The 9,032-nt window shown below is 41.2% G+C and overlaps 1 long non-coding RNA gene across 1 annotated transcript in view; it reads right to left on the bottom strand.

Moving 5' to 3' along the window:
* Positions 1–1,965: 1,965 nt before the first annotated feature.
* LOC128328004 (uncharacterized) overlaps positions 1,966–9,032 on the bottom strand; it is a 33,219-nt gene continuing 26,152 nt past the window's right edge. Inside the window, exon 5 of the long non-coding RNA XR_008308941.1 lies at positions 1,966–2,869. This is a non-coding gene — a long non-coding RNA (uncharacterized LOC128328004). The remainder of the gene's footprint in view (positions 2,870–9,032) is intronic.

Genomic DNA, 9,032 nt, shown 5'->3' with positions numbered 1-9,032 from the left:
TATTTAGCAGTGGATGTAGCCAGACCAAAAAATGCTGGAAAACTATGAATTTCAGTATGCTGGGGCTCATGAAATATTCAAATACTATGTGGAGGTGTACTTGGAAAACTAAACAGAAGTGCCTGTCTAATTCTCTACTATGCATTGTAGCATAGCTATTACATAAGCTTAAAAATAAATTGAGAATTTGCCTTTTCCCAGATACTCTGAAAATATGCAGAGTAAACTGTGTCACTACTTGGAATATATTCTAGTCTTTCAGAAAGACAGTTAAAATGAGAGAAAGGGAGCAAGAAACTCCCAGTGGGCCTTAATACTAAGGATTTCACACTGATTCAAAGACAAACTCACCATTAATAGCCATATGATTAAGACATCACATTTAACTCACTTATCACAAGAAGCAAAGTAAGAGCAAATGAATACAATCCTAGCTCATAAGCTTCAGCCAGTATTCACAAGCCCTGATTCTCTGTACTTAGTGCCAAACTAAATATGTGTACAGTGACTTATATTACATATATATATATAAGCGCTACCTGTAGCCCCTTTGGGGGGACTTCCTAAAGGCCATGTGTGTGGGGACTGCAAAGGTTCTCCCTCTCCCCGCTGACCTCTAGGGCCTCGCAGGGACCATTTGAGCATGTGCAGTGGCCATTTTGTAAAATAATTGTTTTTTTTTTTAAAAATGGCCGCTGAAAGCAAAATGGCCACCGTGCATGCTCAAATGGCCTCTGCAAGGCCTGGCATGGCCTAGGGCCTCACAAAGGCCATTTGAGCATGTACGGTGGCCATTTTGTTTTCAGCAGCCATTTAATTTTTTTTTTTAATTTTTAAGAATGGCGCCCCCTTCAAGTGGCGCCCGGGGCACGTGCCCTGCCTGCTCCACCCTAGATATGCCCCTGCTTGTGTAAGAACATTAAGCTACACTGTGAGGAAAGACTACCTTTTTGAGTAGGCTGAACATTCAAAGAGACAACACGATGCCTTCTTTACAAAAGAAAATCTGAAGAGTACAACATGGTGGCTGACAAGGAGCAGGTTGTTTTCTGGTTTCAGTTCATGATGGGGCCTGTTGTATGTCTATGTCTATGTCTATGTCTATGTGAAATAGAGATGTTCACAAGCTGGTTTGGCACCTCCTCTGGGGAGTGCCAAAATGACTCAGGCACTGGTGTTTGAGCCGGCTCAGTGGGGCGGGGAGTGATTCCCTTAAAAGAAGGTAAGGAGCTCCTTATCTGCTGATCCCCACCCTGCCACTCTTCCACCAGCGGCACCCACTTTACAAACAGCAGTGTGGGCTCTGGTGCTGTTCCCTGCAGCATCTGTGTAGTGCTGGTATGCACATGGCTGATGCACATGCGCACTGGCCATGTGCATGTCAACACAACACAGAGGCTGCAGGGGATAGCACAGCAGCCCCCACATGGCAGTTTGGAGAGCGGGCACCGCAGTGGGGCAGGGACGAGCAGGTAAAGAGCTCCTTACCTACTTTATAAGACAGCTGCTCCCTGCTCTGCTGCTGGCTGCCCCAGACCATTTGTGCACATCTCTAGTGTGAAGTTCCCTCTGTATTGGGGTGTGTGTGTGTGTGTATGTGTGATGCAATGTAAGTGTTTTTTGTTTGCACTAGTTACATTTAATATTTCGGGTATGCAATCTTTCAAGAGAGAAGTTTATACAACACTCCCTCCTCGCCCACCTAAAGTTACTTCTTTTTCAGTTTGTCTGGTACTGCTGGTCTCTGTCACTGTGTCTGGATATTATTCATGCTGAAGTCATCAATAGTTTTATACTATGAAATCATTAGTGGAATCACTCCATTTTAATTCAGGTGAAATACTTTTAATTTAGGTGAAATACTCAAGAGATTCCAAATAAAACACACACACACACACACACACACACCTACAGAAAGTTGCAATAACTTTCTGTAGCAGTGTTTTTTAAAATCTACATGTCCACACTAATATATCCCCAAAACAGAGTTCTTCATGTTGTTCCTTTTTGAAAGAAAGGTTCACTGACTTCAGTATGTGCAGGATGGTTGAATATGCCATTCTTTTCTGCCAAAATATGACAGAGGCACAGCAGGGTGGGAAGGAGTTTTAGCCTTTTGAGTAATTTTCTAGTTCTGCTCTTGATGTTCTCAATGTTCATATAGCAACAGATAACTAAGATAATATTTTTATATTTGGTCCCAGAGTGGTTACCAAGCCATGTCCTTGATTGCTGTATACAGCTAGTGAACCTTAATGTGGGTTGTGTGGATATAAACGAATCCAACAGAAAGCTGGAAAGGCTGAGGAAGATTGCCCACAGTCATTTCTGCCACTTCAGAGAGTTCAGGAAAATAAGGGCAATGCTTCACTTTGCATGATGTACATCGCCTTCTTTTTCTAGCTAGTGCAAAGTGGAAGAACTGTTCTTCAGCTTTCTCTGATCCCTTTCTATTTTACAGATTTTGTACCTAACAATGGATTTAGGTACAGCTTCATATATTCATTTAGGTACAGGTTCATGTATTCCCACACTTGTGCTACAATATAGTGTTGTTCAGAGGGAAACAGCTGGGAAGAAACGATTCTTTGTGATGATCTTCAACAGAATAAATAACTTCTACACTATGTTCTTTCTTTTGGTGTTTTTGCGATGCATTTTTCATTAGAAGACTTCGCCTCCTGAGTGATATGGATCTCTTTTTGTAAACTTTAAACCTTAGGCCAAAGGTGCATGTAACATTAGAGGATGGCATTGTTGGGCAGCTGCTAAGAGTCCAGGGCCCTCAGAAGGGTCAACTGCTGATCCCTGAGATCACTTCTTCTCCCATAGCCTTCATGTGCAGGTGGTGAAGCAACTTTCTTGGGATCTGTCACAGTAGGAGGAGACTCATGGAGAACAGTTTGTTGACAGCAACTTAAAACTTGGCCTGATTATAACCAAAACTGCAGCAGATGCTTCACCCCTCAGCATGATCTGTAACTGCAGTTTATATAACAGATAGCATACCAATCTCAAACCCTGGCCACACTTGCACCTAACATGGAACCACAGTTGTTGGGTGGACATTACGTCTGAATGTGGGCAATGCAACTCAGTTTCATTGACGCAGCAATGAAACTGAGGGTTCAGAACTCCAATCTGAACCCTTGGGTTATAGTAAGTTTGTAATTACAACCCAAGGTTGGACCAAGCTTTCAGTACATCCAAATGTGGAACAGCAAGCTGTGTCCCCTGAAACTGGAGTTGAGGGAGGAAGCTCCTCAGGTGTGATTGGTTGTGCAGGCTGTCCTTCAATCAAGAAGGAAGCCCATATAGCCAGTTCCCCCGCCTTTCTACAGTCTCACTGATTGCAGAGATAACAATGTACATTATGTCTGAATTTGGATGGGAGAGTGGTGGAAAGGGGACATGCATTTGTGTTACATGTAAATGCAGGGGACGCAGCCTGCTGTTCCACATTTGGATGTAGGCTTGGTTCAACAATAAAAGCAATAAGAACAATAAAACCAACATAATCTGAAAAATAAGAAAACTCTGGTGATGTTTTTAAAAGCCCAGAAAAAGGGTCTTTAGCTGGCACACACAAAAAGACATAAGGTCCAAGGTGAGTCTACTTGAAGGGAGTGCCCCACCACTGGGACAACTGAAAAGGCCACCCATCTCATTTCAGAAGGTAAAGGCACTGGGAGAAGGGCCTGCAATTCCAATCTTTACCAATTCTGATCCTCTATAAATGTAACATCTGTCTTCACCCTTAATTACACAAACTCTAATTTTTATTACTGTATCACTTAAGCTACAGGAAGGAAGCTTGTCGTGAGAGCAGGATAAAATGAGCTGGACTTATTTTTGCTTTTGCGTCAGTTGCCATAAAAGCAAGGCTCAACACCATTTTTTTCATTCTTTGGACATTTTTGTTTCAAAGCTGTCAGCATAGGTATATCAAGAAAGTCTGAACTGAATTATGTCCTGGAATACCACCACCACCACCACACACACACACACACACAAAATGCTGGGTTCCACAACCAATCCTGGCAGATAGGCTCCATCCCCACCAAAAACTATCGGACTTCACCCCTAGTTACACCACTGGACCTATTGTGAGCTACACCCTTAAGTTTCTGCTAGATACCAGGATGTTTTAGTACAGTGTTATTAGATTAACTGTCTGTTATATTTGAGAACTCCTGGAGAATGGGTGAGGTACCAGAAGACTGGAGATGAACAAATGTTCTTATTTTGAAAAAGAGTGGTGGGGCGGGGGAGAAGGAGATGGGAAACTACAGACGTTGATACCTGGCAAGATCCTAGAACAGATTAAGTAGTCAGTCTATGAGAATTTAGAAAAGAATTTGGGGGTGATTAGTGGGAGCCTCATGGGTTTGTTAAGAACAAGTCATGGCAAACAAATTATATCCCCCCATTTTAGGGAGTAACTAGTTTAGTAGATCATGGGAATGCAATGGGTGCTCATTTACGGCTCTGTGACCAGCTGGTAGGAGTGGGGTGTTTACAGAGCTCTTTCTTGGGCCCTTTGCTGCTCAACATTTTTTTAAAAAAAATTATACTTTTTATTATATAAACCAAAAAACACAGAGAATTATACAAGTAAAAACAAAGAATATGGACAAAAATTATCACCAAATTTCATATTCCAATGGGCAAGAAACAGATCAATCTCTTAATAAATGTGTTCTCTCTTAACATCATCATTTTCTTTTGCACTTCTAAAATAAGTCAATTTAGTAAGCAACGTAACATCCCAAACATGTCAATAAAAGTAAAGTTGTGCTGTTGAGTCGGTGTTAGCTCCTGGCGACCACAGAGCCATGTGGTTTTCTTTGGTAGAATACAGGAGGGGTTTACCATTGTCATCTTCCGTGCAGTATGAGATGATGCCTTTCAGCATCTTCCTATATCGCTGCTGCCCGATATAGGTACTTCCCATAGTCTGGGAAACATACCAGTGGGGATTCGAACCAGCAACCACTTGCTCCCTAGGCAACTTACTACCCCACTGTGCCATTAGGTGGCTATACTAGTCTAATAATGATGGACCATGTGAACGTTTCTAATGGAAGGTGAGTCATAATCTAGCTGCTGATAATCAACAGAATAGCAGTTCCAGATATTCTGTCATGATCTCTTCCTTCAAATATCCTTTCAAAAATGAAAGCACTTTTGGATCTTTGTAACATCATATCTAGTAATTTCTTTTACATAGTCCAGAACCTCAAGCCAAAATCCCCATATCAAAGGACACACTAAAAACAAATGAAAACTTTCTGCCTTAGGTGTGCTTTGCATGACAATAAGGTATTAAGAACCTCTGAAGTTGTTTTTTCAAATACTCTTATTTGAGTACCACAGTACTTAAATATTTGGTTGTATACTCACATGACCACATCTGTTTATACTGAGCTGTCGCTTGTTCAACGCTATGACTGTTCAACTTTTCATATATGACATTTAAGCAGGAGTAGAGAGGATGGCACCTTAGAAGAGAGGTTTGGATCTGATTTTATCTGGACAGGCTTAAACATTGCGAGAAAACCAATAAGATGAAGTTCACCAAAGACAAACGTAAAGTCCTGTATTTAAGTTAATTTAGGAAAAGAAATCAAATGCACATGCATAGGATGGTGGAGACTTGGCTTGGCAGCAGTATATGTGAAGAGCATTAAGTGTCGTAGTGAACCAAAAGATGAACATGAGCAAGCAATGTGATACACCATTTTAAAAAGCCAATGCAGTCTTGGGCTGTATTAATAGAAGCATAGTGTTTAGATTGCAAGTAGTAATTGTGCCACTCTATTTTGTTCTGGACAGACCTCACTTGGAATAAAGTGTCCAGTTCTGAGCACCACATTTTAAGAAGGACACTGATAAACTAGAACAGGCTCAGAGGAGGGCAACAAAGATGGTGCAGGGTCTGGAAACCAAATTCTACAAGGAGCTGCTTAAAGAGCTGTTGTATGTTTAGCTTGAAGAAGAAAAGACAAAGAGGAGAGATGATTGCTGTCTTCAAACTTCTGAAAGGCTAGCACACAAATGGAGGAGTGGACTTATCTCTGTTTCTCCTGAGGGCAGGACTAGAACCAATAGTTTTAAGTTAAAAGGAAGCCAATTCAGCCCAGGCATTCGGTGGAATTTCCAAACTGTTATGTGCTATTCGACCATAGAGCAGTGTGCTTCATGCAGTGGTACACTCTTCTTCACTGGAGGTACTCAAGTACAGGCTGACAGTCATCTGACAGAGATGCTCAGATCAAGTTAACTCAAATCACTTTATTACAGTCAGGTACCAGCTTAATATGGAATGCTATACAGTGGTCCCTCTACTTACGAAATTAATCCGTTCCGAATGCACATTTGTAAGTCGAAAAATTCGTAAGTCAAAAAGCGGTTTCCCATAGGAATGCATTGGGAACGGATTAATGCGTTCTGGAGCCTAGAAAAAAGACCCAGACCCCCAGTAAGGCTTGCAAACTGCACAGGAACATTTCTTTTCAAGAATAAACAGGCAGTAAACAGGCAGGCAAGTCAAGGAAACCGCATGTAAAATTTGTAAGTCGAGGAAACCCCATCTAAAAATTTGTAAGTCGAAAAAACCGCATCTAAAACCGGATCTAAAACTGCCGTTTGTAACTCGAAAAATACTTATGTCGAGTAGTTTGTAAGTCGAGGGACCACTGTATTTAAAACATATGTTACATAAACTAATAGTCATAAGATAAAACTATTAATATCTTATCAGTTTGACAAAGGTGCTGTATTTGTTTGGGCTCTGAGCAGGGCTCCAAGGTCCCTTTCAGCTCTAAAAATATATTATTCTATGAAATATTCCTAAAATAATAATAGTAATAAAATAAAAAATGGGATACCATTGGCCATCAATGCTTTGGTCAATGATCTATCATAAATGTACTTAATCATTTCTAGTCTGCATTTCTAGTGTGTTCAAACTAAACTAAAACTAAAACCACAGTTAAAAAAAAATAATGAAATGTACTGGTGGTAGGCAAATGCAGACTTTTATTGCACCTGTATTTATTAGTTGTTATTATTTTTTTACATTTATATCCCGCTCTTTCTCCAAGGAGCCCAGAGCGGTGTACTACATACTTGAGTTTCGCTTTCACAACAACCCTGTGAAGTAGGTTAGGCTGAGAGAGAAGTGACTGGTCCAGAGTCACCCAGCTAGTTTCAAGGCTGGATGGGGATTTGAACTCGTGTCTCCCCGGTCCTAGTCCAGCACTAACCACTACACCACGCTGGCTCTGCACACTGGCTCTAAACCATGCTGGCTCTGTAGCCAGTTTATATAGTTGTATATAAATCTGGTATCTGGAATGAACTTGTACTTATGGTCAGGTTTTCTAAAATGTTTTGATAATAGATTTTCTCATTAGAAGTCCTCTTTTTATGTATGCAGTGCACCTTGTGATTTGTTCACTTCAAGGACCTATACAAATATTTGGTGGTTATTTCTTGTCCACATCACCTTAAGTGGCACAGCAGGGAAATGCTTGACTAACAAGCAGAAGGTTGCCGGTTCAAATCCCCAGTGGTACTATATTGGGCAGCAGCAATATAGGAGGATAACTTATACTACGTGGGAGGAGGCAATGGTAAACCTCTCCTGTATTATACCAAAGAAAACCACAGGGTTCTGTGGGCGCCAGGAGTCAAAACTGACTTGACGACACACACTTATTTCTATTTGGTTTGGGCTCATGAGGGTTTCTCTGTGGTTAGGGAGTATGCTGGGGAGTGGGTTATGCATCACCCAGATCCTCCTCCAGCTGAGTCTCTCTCCGGAACACCTCAAATGCCCTCCTCCATATTTACTTTCTCCTCATCATTGACCTGGCCCTTAAAGAGCCCCAAACAAACTGAGCACCACTCTCCCTCTTGGATGTCCCACCTTCATGGGTACTTCTGGCCTCATTGGTCCTGCCCTGTCCTGAGTTCAACGTCTGGGCCTGCTCCCAAGCTGCCCAGTGTCCCAACAGTTTCAAAAGGCATGTCCAGAGTGCCATGTTCCTGATTTGGGGCTTGTCGGGCCCTGCCAACACCACACCAGGCCCCACAGGAGCAGCCAGAGAGGAAGGGACCTCTGCTGCTGCTGCTGCAGCCAGTTTAGAGATGGATGAATCTGCCCTGGTGCGCACAGCAGAATCCTGACACATCATAAGCAGCACTGTATATGATTTAAGATTATTTTTAGTCGCAACTGATAATAATGGATGTAATTATCGGATCCAATTAGTCCTCTGCTCACTGTGACCAGCGAGGAGTACTTAGTAAGTATGACAACATGTATATTCTTTATCATCAAAGCATTTTAAGCCCAACATATTGAAAATGAAGTGACAGGCCATGTTGGTGCAATTACCTAAAAATATTAATATTATTCTAAAATGCATATATACAAGTGTTTTCCTCCACAGTTATTTGAAGAAGAAAAAACACCTCATTCCTAATTCCCTTTTGACTTCTATAGTTTTAAAGATAACTTTAGTCAGCTGGAAAGTGTCTGTTAAAAGGAAACAGTTCAGCTGAAACAAATTTTCTTGCTTTTGTCTCCAAGTGAACTGCACTGTGAAAGGACATGAAATGTGCACACATCCTGCCTGAGAGGTTTTGCAGTGGAAGATAAGGTGCTGATGGGTAACTAACCTCTTCTCTTTACAACAGCAAATATGCGCAATGATAAAAGGCTGTTGGCTAAGAAACATCAAGTAAAACAAGCCTTTTGGTTAAAAGAGGGGGAGGGTTCTCTGCAGGTCTTTAAATTTTTCATACAAATTTTCCTTCTTAAGAGGTGCTAAAGAAACATTTGAAACTTTAAAAAAAAGATGGCAAAGAAAGTGAATTTTGTTGGATGAAGATTGATAGATGCTCAAATGTGTGATGTCGATTTGTGTGGGGTAGGAAAAATCTCTCATTATAGCAGATATCTTCTATAGGAGCCATACTTCAAAATGCTATAGGATGGCATTTCATTTGTTTTAGCTAATGAT

The sequence above is a fragment of the Hemicordylus capensis genome, chromosome 5 (genome assembly GCF_027244095.1).
Source record: "Hemicordylus capensis ecotype Gifberg chromosome 5, rHemCap1.1.pri, whole genome shotgun sequence".
Taxonomy (NCBI): Eukaryota; Metazoa; Chordata; class Lepidosauria; order Squamata; family Cordylidae; genus Hemicordylus; species Hemicordylus capensis.
Note: the sequence above shows the minus strand (reverse complement) of the source record. Positions and strands in the feature narration are given on the sequence as shown.